Below are 9,826 nucleotides of genomic sequence, written 5' to 3' on the forward strand. Positions count from 1 at the left end.
GACCTAACTATATTTACCTGGACTCGTGAAGTGGTCGTTTAGAAGATCTTGGGAGTTCTCTTGTGCTCCTCCAGTCATAAGGAAATGCAAGCATTAACGCTTGGGCAAAATTGTGGATGGTGGGCCAGTGTACTAATAAGTTGCTCTTGCATGAGTAGCTTGAAATTTGTAGCTGGAGCAAAGTTATTGATGGAAACGGACGAGGTGGCAACACTCAAAATAAGAATAGAGAGATGTATTGTAACAACTCGGATAGTGATTCCAATTTTGTTTCTCTCCCAGATATTTTGAGTTTATACTTTGTAGGTTAAGATGATGTTGCTCTGGTCCTAACCTTTCTTTGGCTGACCAACTTAGTAAATCTTTAATACATACCGGGCACTTCAAGAATAACAACAGGGTAATACAAGAGAAAGATCACATAGGCTGAGATTTTAGCCTTGAGGACTTCCATTAAGGAAAAGAAACGGCTTAAAGGACGACAAGTCATTGCATATGCATCAAAATCTTCAACACAATCCGGTTTGCATCTCTTCCCCAACAAGCTCGAATATTTTTTCAATTCTGAAATAAATCAAGCCATCAATACTAACACCAAAGTTATATGATACATGATTAATTTTCGAAATTCAGGCTGCAAATTCTGATATTCTTAGTCTATAATAGCCAAAATCTATCAATAAAGCAATTACCTACTCATCTTGATATTCACATTAGCAAGCCAAGAGGTTAAATAAACTCCGTAAAACAAGCAATTAACAAGAAAGAACCCTTGTTAGATAGCATGCCGACATAGGATAACACGTTTGACCTAATCCAAAGATGGCCTTTCATCCTTTACATGAGCCAAGTTAGTGCTTAAAAGTCTATCAAATAACAGTACAATTAAAGACATAAGCACCGGGACGTAGACAAGTAGAGTTCTAATGTATGGAATCAATGCAACAATTTGGCCAAATTAGACCCATACCCGCAAAACCTCATGCGCTGGAGTATGGTCGGTAGCCGTGCCTCGCAAGACATCAGCCCTCCGAGCTTTCGTGCAATGGGCAACCGTCTCCCGACCGAAGCTCGCTTATTAGAAATTTGTGCAATTCCCCGTCATATAGATCATCCGACCATTGTAGTGAAGGATCCGGACCTTCCTTTAGGTTGATCGATAGGAATTCCAAGACAATCAGTCTCTACATTGAAAGTGATTTCCACTCGTAAGGAATTCCCCAAAGAACGGAGAAAGCGGGCACGTAAAAAGAAGCAATTCCTAACCGCACAAGCGGAAAACATAGCAGGATCGAATGCACTAATCTGTTTCGAGATCAACAAGCATCACCATCTCATAAAATAATATGATGATAGTACCTTCAACTCGTAACTCCGAAGCAAACATCCGAACAAGCTCTTGAGCAAGATCCTCCGACATAAATTCATAAATAAAAATAAATTAGTACAAACAAAACCGTATCTTGTCTGGATTAGGAACAGCCGAGCAGCATAGGTTCATGTGCAGATCTGAATCTTGAGTAGCTATTTCAAAAAGGAAATTCGACATCAGAAACTAGATACTAGTATTTACTAATTTAACTTGATCTGATGTGACAGCTCTACACCGAAACTATATGATAACTTACAGTTTATTTTCTAACTATATAACACTCACTCGACTTTCCAAATAAGTTTCAGCGATTACGCGAACCGTACATAATTCCTTGAATTCCCGAATCATATATCAAGAATGCATTTCGCCATGCCTAACGTAAAGGAAAGAAAGAACGTAGTCTTTCCGAATCCAAGTATTTCAGAACACAACTCTCTCAATCTCTTTAAAAGTAATCACTATCATGTCTAATCGACAGGAAATCAAAGTTTTTCGAGAAAGGAAACGAGGTTACGAATCCTGTTTTGCATAAGTAAAATGAGCAACCCACCGAATTCTGAGATGGAGATCCATTTGAATACTGGAGCTCCTCCACCATCCCCTGAATCATTCAAATCATCTTGGGAGTCGGTAAACCGAACTAGTGGGCTGCTGGAAGATAATTTTGAAAAACACCGCATGGCTCGAGAAGCTTTAACCAAGTTGGACATGTCAAGGACCTAGTTTCGGGGGGGGGGAATGGAGAACACGAATCAAACAACCAGTCATGCTCTATGGGGTCCCGAGTCCCGACTAAAATAAAAGGACCTGACCAAACATGGTCTTTGTATGGGCAATTGGGCATTACCATCTCCTTGTAAGTTGATAGAAGCATCTCGCAAGCATTGCACCCGAACCAGCCAATAGACATGAAAATGAGGATACCAACACGAAATTAAACCCGGGACTATGCTTGCTAAAGAGAGGATCGGCTGAGTTCCAACCGAAAGTGTTACTATACCTCCTTGTGTGCCAACTTGGCGCTCGCCTCGTCACGGATCCCCGGCATGTCCTTGAGCACCCCCAAATCCATCCCAGGCATGTAACTGACAAACCCAAGGCGGCATCAACAACTGGTCACTGAACCTCGGAAAACCCAAGCGCCGCCGAGACGCAGAGCGAGAGAGCGGGGGACTACCTGCGGGAGAGGTGGGCGTTGACGAGCGCGGAGGCGTGCGAGCGTCCGTCGGCGGCGGCGGCCAGCCACCGGGCCTTGGCGGCGAGCATGCGCGACCACCGGCTGCGCAGGTTGCGCTGCGCCGCCGGCCTCCACCGGCGCAGCCGATGACGGCGACGGGGTTGGGAAGGACGGGGACGGGTCGGCAGGGCGGCGAACCGGAGTGGCTACGCACGCCTCCATTGCTTCGTCCGCGTGCGGCGTGCCGCCGGCGCTTCGCAGCCTAGCCCGACCGAGCCCGGCGCCGTTGCAAGCACCGCCGGCGGGGAGAGGACCGAGTCGGCGAGCTAAGGTCGACCAGCTCGGCGGCGGCCGGGCGCGGAAGCGGTGGACCGGCAGCAGAGCCGGGGTACGAGGCGGACGAGCGGTATCGGACCTTCTCGTTCGAAGGCTCTGCCCTGGATCGCTGTAGGCCTTTCTCTTGCTGGGCCTGGGCCGAAATTACTTGCTACTGAAACCTTGATGCTAGACAAATAAGTCTGGCTTTTCTTAAGTTCTAGAAATCATGATACCATCCAATTTCCCCAATTTTCATGGACAGTTACTTAGCTAGCTTGCCATAATATAATCTAAGCTTAATTTCCTCATTGCAAATTTTCAGCTATGAAGGCAACATGGACCTCCAAATAGGGAATCAAGAGAAGCAACACTTAATAATCCTTATATTTGCCCTGCCTGGAGTATCACTTTTAGTTACATTTCCCCTCCGTTACTATGTGTTAGCATGAAAAACCATCAAGAGAAACTTATCAGAAGGTCAAAGGAGGAACCCTCCTCTTATCGTGTTATATTTCCTTACGGTGTCTTTATTCTGTGGGCATGTGTTCTTAACCTTATTATGGCATTCCTTTGTTACATATGGCCTTAGAAAGTCCTGCCAAGTAACAGAAGTCAAGCGCATTGTCCTACGTAATTTTTGAATGCCATATCCATCGGTATAAGCTTCACTCCTTTGTTTGTATAACTCTATCGGGAAATTTAATGAAGATGTAAGCTATGGTTGCGGACATATATTAAAATATCATGTTGTAGAGGTAAGTTCGAATTGACATTTGCTTCGGTGAATGACCACATTTGATTTTCTAATACTTAGAGCTGCCAAGCAAAGGAAGAGAGGAGAACTGAACTTTAGGAATTTGAGAATATATGAATGCTTAGCCTATATAGCTGGTATATGAAGACTGGAAGAGCTCCATTTCGAATTCTGTATGGGATCATAACTAGCATTATTTGTTAACGAATCAAATGCTCTTGTCCATCACGGTCACTCTGCAATATAACTTGAGGTTGGATAAAAAATTCATCAGTTTCATCTGTTTGGTGAATGAGTTCTCATAGCTAAGGTAAATAGCCATCAGTATCTTATAGAGCCTCTCCAGTTATTGCTTTTTGTCAAGAACAATGATACACGTAATGCTAGTGAGGACTGGCTAGATCTAGGCCGTTTCCTGGCCCGGGTGGCGGTGAGTGATGGAGAAAAGAGAGAGACAAGCTGATGATGGATTTGTGTGTCCAACATCTTCATCTATGAGTACATGGAAGACCTCTGGACAAGAGCTATTGGCAGGACATGAATGTTTGGCGCAAATGACCGTTACGATGGGATCACACCATCAATGTGCTACAGCTTATATTTTTACATCCCAAGTCAGTAATGTGCATACCACAATAAAATTGGAGAAGTGTAAGGAAGGGGAATTTTAGTTTATATTTAGTTTACTTTTCTCAATTATACACCTGGATTATTTTCTTTAAGTTCCTTGTGGTCATAAATATGTTATCTATGTTTCCATTGAAGAATAATAAGGGACATAATTGTCATTGTACTATGTGTATCTTCATTATTTTAAATAAAAAAGAAGTAGACCATCATATCTCATCACCTTTAGAACCAGGTGAGGGTCATTTCACTGATTTGATAACCTTTTAAAAAACCAGCAAGGCCATGGTAAAGATAGATGCCACATTTTTGAAACTGCGGTAAATATCATAAATTATAACATAACAAACTTCAAAATTTGATAGATTTGTTTCTTATGAGTGTGCAACATGGAGAGGGATATTCAAAGTCTTGCCAAAAGTAAGAAATATTTTTAAAAAGAAGCTAGAGCTTTTTCATTGCTTAGGATTCGATAGAATTAAAGCTTCACTATTGCTACTTGCTACGATTCCGCTTCTATTTGCTATAAACTTGTGTTAATAATATTGCAATTTAAATAAACAACTTTTACCTTGAGTTATGAGATAAAATCGTCTTGATTGAAATCCTTTAACAACATATAAAACTTATTTTTTACAATACAGATATAGGGAGGGGCATTTGCCCCCTGGTTATATTTAAACAATCATATATGGCTATGAGTTCACCCTACCAAACTTTCGGACCGTCCCAAATCTCTTTAAGAACGGCTTGGAAGACGCGGCTGGAGATGCTCTAACGCAGAAAACTGAAGCACATAATAGGAAGAGCACCTCTTCTCTCTCTCTCTCTCTCACTCGGTCACTCTCCCCCTCTCTCGGATCTCGCTCCCTAGCTTTACGAGCGAAGGCAAGAAACCCTAAACCCAAAGGCCAAACCCCACTTAGTAAGCTTCCGGCGCCTGTGCCAAATGCCGTGTCGCGGCAAGCCTCTCGCGAAGCGTGCGCACACCTTTGCGACGCGGCGGTCGGACCGGCCGGCTGCATCGGCGTCGCCTAGTCCAGACTGTCGGGTGCTCTCTCCGTGACTCCGCCGGTCTGCTAGTTTGTGATGGAAGCAGTTTATGTGTTGTGATTTTAGTAGTACTATTGTGTTGAATTCCCTTGGATTGTCCGGATCTTGCTATTGTGTGGTGTGTATTTCTAGTTTCCATAATGTTCAATAAATTTACTTTCTAGTAGAATATATTTTATGTAGTTTGTTGCGAGCTTGTATGAGCAAGTGATAAAGTGGTGGGTAGAACCGTAGAAGTGGAAGTTTATTTCCCTGGTGTTCTGCCCTTGCCGAGTGTCCATGTTGCTTGCTATGAACATTACACCATAAATGATCCGATATTAACCGGCGTTGGGACGGTGGCGCTAGTCTTAGCCCAAAACTGTGCACGAAAGATTGAATAAGCATTTCAGAAGCTGCATTACTATCTACCGTGTTGTCCACCAAGTGAAGAAGTGGCCGCATTACATAAAACATGTATTCTGTCGCCACCTGATGCTACCACAAGTTCTGCCAAGTCACATAGTCAAGAGACAAAACAAGCTCTAGACAGTGATGCAGGGTTAACCTCTTCCGAGATGACAAATTTTGATTCCGTTGGTCTACTGTACCCACATAGGGAATAAATTTCTGCACAAGCACTCTTCGATAGGAACTCATCCATAGCACAGTTGCATCAGCAAGGTATCATGAATTCTAGGCAGGGAGAGAACCCTGCAGCTAACTTTCAGTAATGTGTCAACTGGGAACCCACCAAAGTCTCACTTTCACTTCATTTTATATTTTCTAGTTCGAAATTAGGGCCAAATTTTGACTAGAAAACACAAAATAAACTATAAGTGCGGCTTTATTGGGATCCCACACTACGAATACTTCTCACAACAGTAGTAGTACAAATGGTAGTGGCATTGGGTTCATGGAAGCCCAGCACCTTCGAACCTCCAACAGCAAAATTTCTCTCCCCGCATCAAGTGTAAGCAATGGTTCATGTGGATATTGATCCAGGCAGTACAACTGGAAAGATGCTTGAACCAAATGAGATGGTAGTTTCTGGTGCATCGCAAGTTGACAGAAGTCCGCTCGGAGGTTTGAATATGAAGCCAATAACTCGATCAGGTTGTCCTAGATAAACAGCGCTATCCTTGCAACGCATTTTATCTATGTGGGATGTGCTAATAATCTTCTAATAAAGCAAACATTTGACCATGTAGACAGACTTATACTGCATTGCATCTCTGGAAAATCTTTGACTAGCACTTGTTGATGTTTAATTCTTGCACACTCGACTCATGATGTCAATTACATTTTTCTTCTTAGGATAGCTCTTCTTTCCGCCCTCGGGATGAATTTCAAAACTAGCTTATTGTTGACCTAACTATATTTACCTCGACTCATGAAGTGGTCGTTTAGAAGAGCTTGGGAGTTCTCTTGTGCTCCTCCAAATCATAAGGAAATGCAAGCATTAACGCTTGGGAAAAATAGTGGACGGTGGGCCAGTTGTACTAATAAGTTGCTCTTGCATGAGTAGCTTGAAATTTGTAGCTCGAGCAAAGTTATTGATGGAAACAGACGAGGTGGCATCACTCAAAATATAAGAACAGAGAGATGTATTGTAACAACTCGGATAGTGATTCCAATTTGGTTTCTCTCTCAGATATTTTGAGTTTATACTCTGTAGGTTAAGATGATGTTGCTCTGGTCGATCGGTCCTAACCTTTCTTTGGCTGACCAACTTAGTAAATCTTTAATACATACCGGGCACTTCAAGAATAACAACAGGGTAATACAAGAGAAAGATCACATAGGCTGAGATTTTAGCCTTGAGGACTTCCATTAAGGAAAAGAAACGGCTTAAAGGACGACAAGTCATTGCATATGCATCAAAATCTTCAACACAAGCCTGGTTTGCATCTCTTCCCCAACAAGCTCGAATATTTTTTCAATTCTGAAATAAATCAAGCCATCAATACTAACACCAAAGTTATATGATACAGATTAATTTTCGAAATTCAGGCTGCAAATTCTGATATTCTTAGTCTATAATAGCCAAAATCTGTCAATAAAGCAATTACCTACTCATCTTGATATTCACATTAGCAAGCCAAGAGGTTAAATAAACCTCGAAAAACAAGCAATTAACAAGAAAGAACCCTTGTTAGATAGCATGCTGACATAGGATAACACGTTTGACCTAATCCAAAGATGGCCTTTCATCCTTTACATGAGCCAAGTTAGTGCTTAAAAGTCTATCAAATAACAGACAATTAAAGACATAAGCACCAGGACAGAGACAAGAGAGTTCTAATGTATGGAATCAATGCAACAATTTGGCCAAATTAGACCCATACCCGCAAAACCTCATGCGCTGGAGTATGGTCGGTAGCTGGGCCTGCAAGACATCAGCCCTCCAGCTTTCAGCAATGGGCAACTGTCTCCCGACCGAAGCTCGCTTATTAGAAATTTGTGCAATTCCCCGTCATATAGATCATCCGACCATTGTAGTGAAGGATCTGGACCTTCCTTTAGGTTGATCGATAGGAATTCCAAGACAATCAGTCTCTACATTGAAAGTGATTTCCACCGTAAGGAATTCCCCAAAGAACGGAGAAAGCAGTGCACGTAAAAAGAAGCAATTCCTAACCGCACAAGCGGAAAACATAGCAGGATCGAATGCACTAACTGCTTCGAGATCAACAAGCATCACCATCTCATAAAATAATATGATGATAGTACCTTCAACTCGTAACTCCGAAGCAAACATCTGAACAAGCTCTTGAGCAAGATCCTCTCGACATAAATTCATAAATAAAAATAAATTAGTACAAACAAAACCGTATCTTGCCGGATTAGGAACAACTGAGCAGCATAGGTTCATGTGCAGATCTGAATCTTGAGTAGCTATTTCAAAAAGGAAATTCGACATCGTAAACTAGATACTAGTATTTACTAATTTAACTTGATCTGATGTGACAGTTCTACACCGAAACTATATGATAACTTACAGTTTATTTTCTAACTATATAACACTCACTCGACTTTCCAAATAAGTTTCAGCGATTACGCGAACCGTACATAATTCCTTGAATTCCCGAATCATATATCAAGAATGCATTTCTGCCATGCCTACCGTAAAGGAAAGAAAGAACGTAGTCTTTCTCGAATCCAAGTATTTCAGAACACAACTCTCTCAATCTCTTTAAAAGTAATCACTATCATGTCTAATCGACAGAAATCAAAGTTTTTCGAGAAAGGAAACAGAAGTTACGAATCCTGTTTTGCATAAGTAAAATGAGCAACCCACCGAATTCTGAGATGGAGATCCATTTGAATACTGGAGCTCCTCCACCATCCCCTGAATCATTCAAATCATCTTGGGAGTCGGTAAACCGGACTAGTGGGCTGCTGGAAGATAATTTTGATAAACACCGCATGGCTCGAGAAGCTTTAACCAAGTTGTACATGGCAAGGACCTAGTTTCGGGGGGGGGGAATGGAGAACACGAATCAAACAACCAGTCATGCTCTATGGGGTCCCGAGTCCCGACTAAAATAAAAGGACCTGACCAAACATGGTCTTTGTATGGGCAATTGGGCATTACCATCTCCTTGTAAGTTGATAGAAGCATCTCGCAAGCATTGCACCCGAACCAGCCAATAGACATGAAAATGAGGATACCAACACGAAATTAAACCCGGACTATGCTTGCTAAAGAGAGGATCGGCCGAGTTCCAGCCGAAAGTGTTACTATACCTCCTTGTGTGCCAACTTGGCGCTCGCCTCGTCACGGATCCCCGGCATGTCCTTGAGCACCCCCAAATCCATCCCGTGCATGTAACCGACAAACCCAAGGCGGCATCAACAACCGGTCACCGAACCTCGGAAAACCCAAGCGCCGCCGAGACGCGAGCGAGAGAGCGGGGGACTACCTGCGGGAGAGGTGGGCATTGACGAGCGCGGAGGCGTGCGAGCGTCCGTCGGCGGCGGCGGCCAGCCACCGGGCCTTGGCGGCGAGCATGCGCGACCACTGGTTGCGCAGGTTGCGCTGCGCCGCCGGCCTCCACTGGCGCAGCGATGACGGCGACGGGGTTGGGAAGGACGGGGACGGGTCGGCAGGGCGGCGAACTGGAGTGGCTACGCACGCCTCCATTGCTTCGTCCGCGTGCGGCGTGCCGCTGGCGCTTCGCGCAGCCTAGCTCGACCGAGCCCGGCCGCCGTTGCAAGCACCGCCGGCGGGGAGAGGACCGGCCGGCGAGCTAAGGTCGACCAGCTCGGCGGCGGCCGGGCGCGGAAGCGGTGGACCGGCAGCAGAGCCGGGTACGAGGCGGACGAGCGGTATCGGACCTTCTCGTTCGAAGGCTCTGCCTCGGATCGCTGTAGGCCTTTCTCTTGCTGGGCCTGGGCCGAAATTACTTGCTACTGAAACCTTGATGCTAGACAAATAAGTCTGGCTTTTCTTAAGTTCTAGAAATCATGATACCATCCAATTTCCCCAATTTTCATGGAGAGTTACTTAGCTAGCTTGCCATAATATAATCTAAGCTTA

General features: G+C 43.9%; 1 pseudogene; it reads right to left on the bottom strand.

Moving 5' to 3' along the window:
• Window positions 1-7,149: 7,149 nt before the first annotated feature.
• On the bottom strand, window positions 7,150-9,430 carry LOC124656304 (annotated as a pseudogene).
• Window positions 9,431-9,826: the final 396 nt, after the last annotated feature.

The sequence above is a fragment of the Lolium rigidum genome, chromosome 5 (genome assembly GCF_022539505.1).
Source record: "Lolium rigidum isolate FL_2022 chromosome 5, APGP_CSIRO_Lrig_0.1, whole genome shotgun sequence".
NCBI lineage: Eukaryota > Viridiplantae > Streptophyta > Magnoliopsida > Poales > Poaceae > Lolium > Lolium rigidum.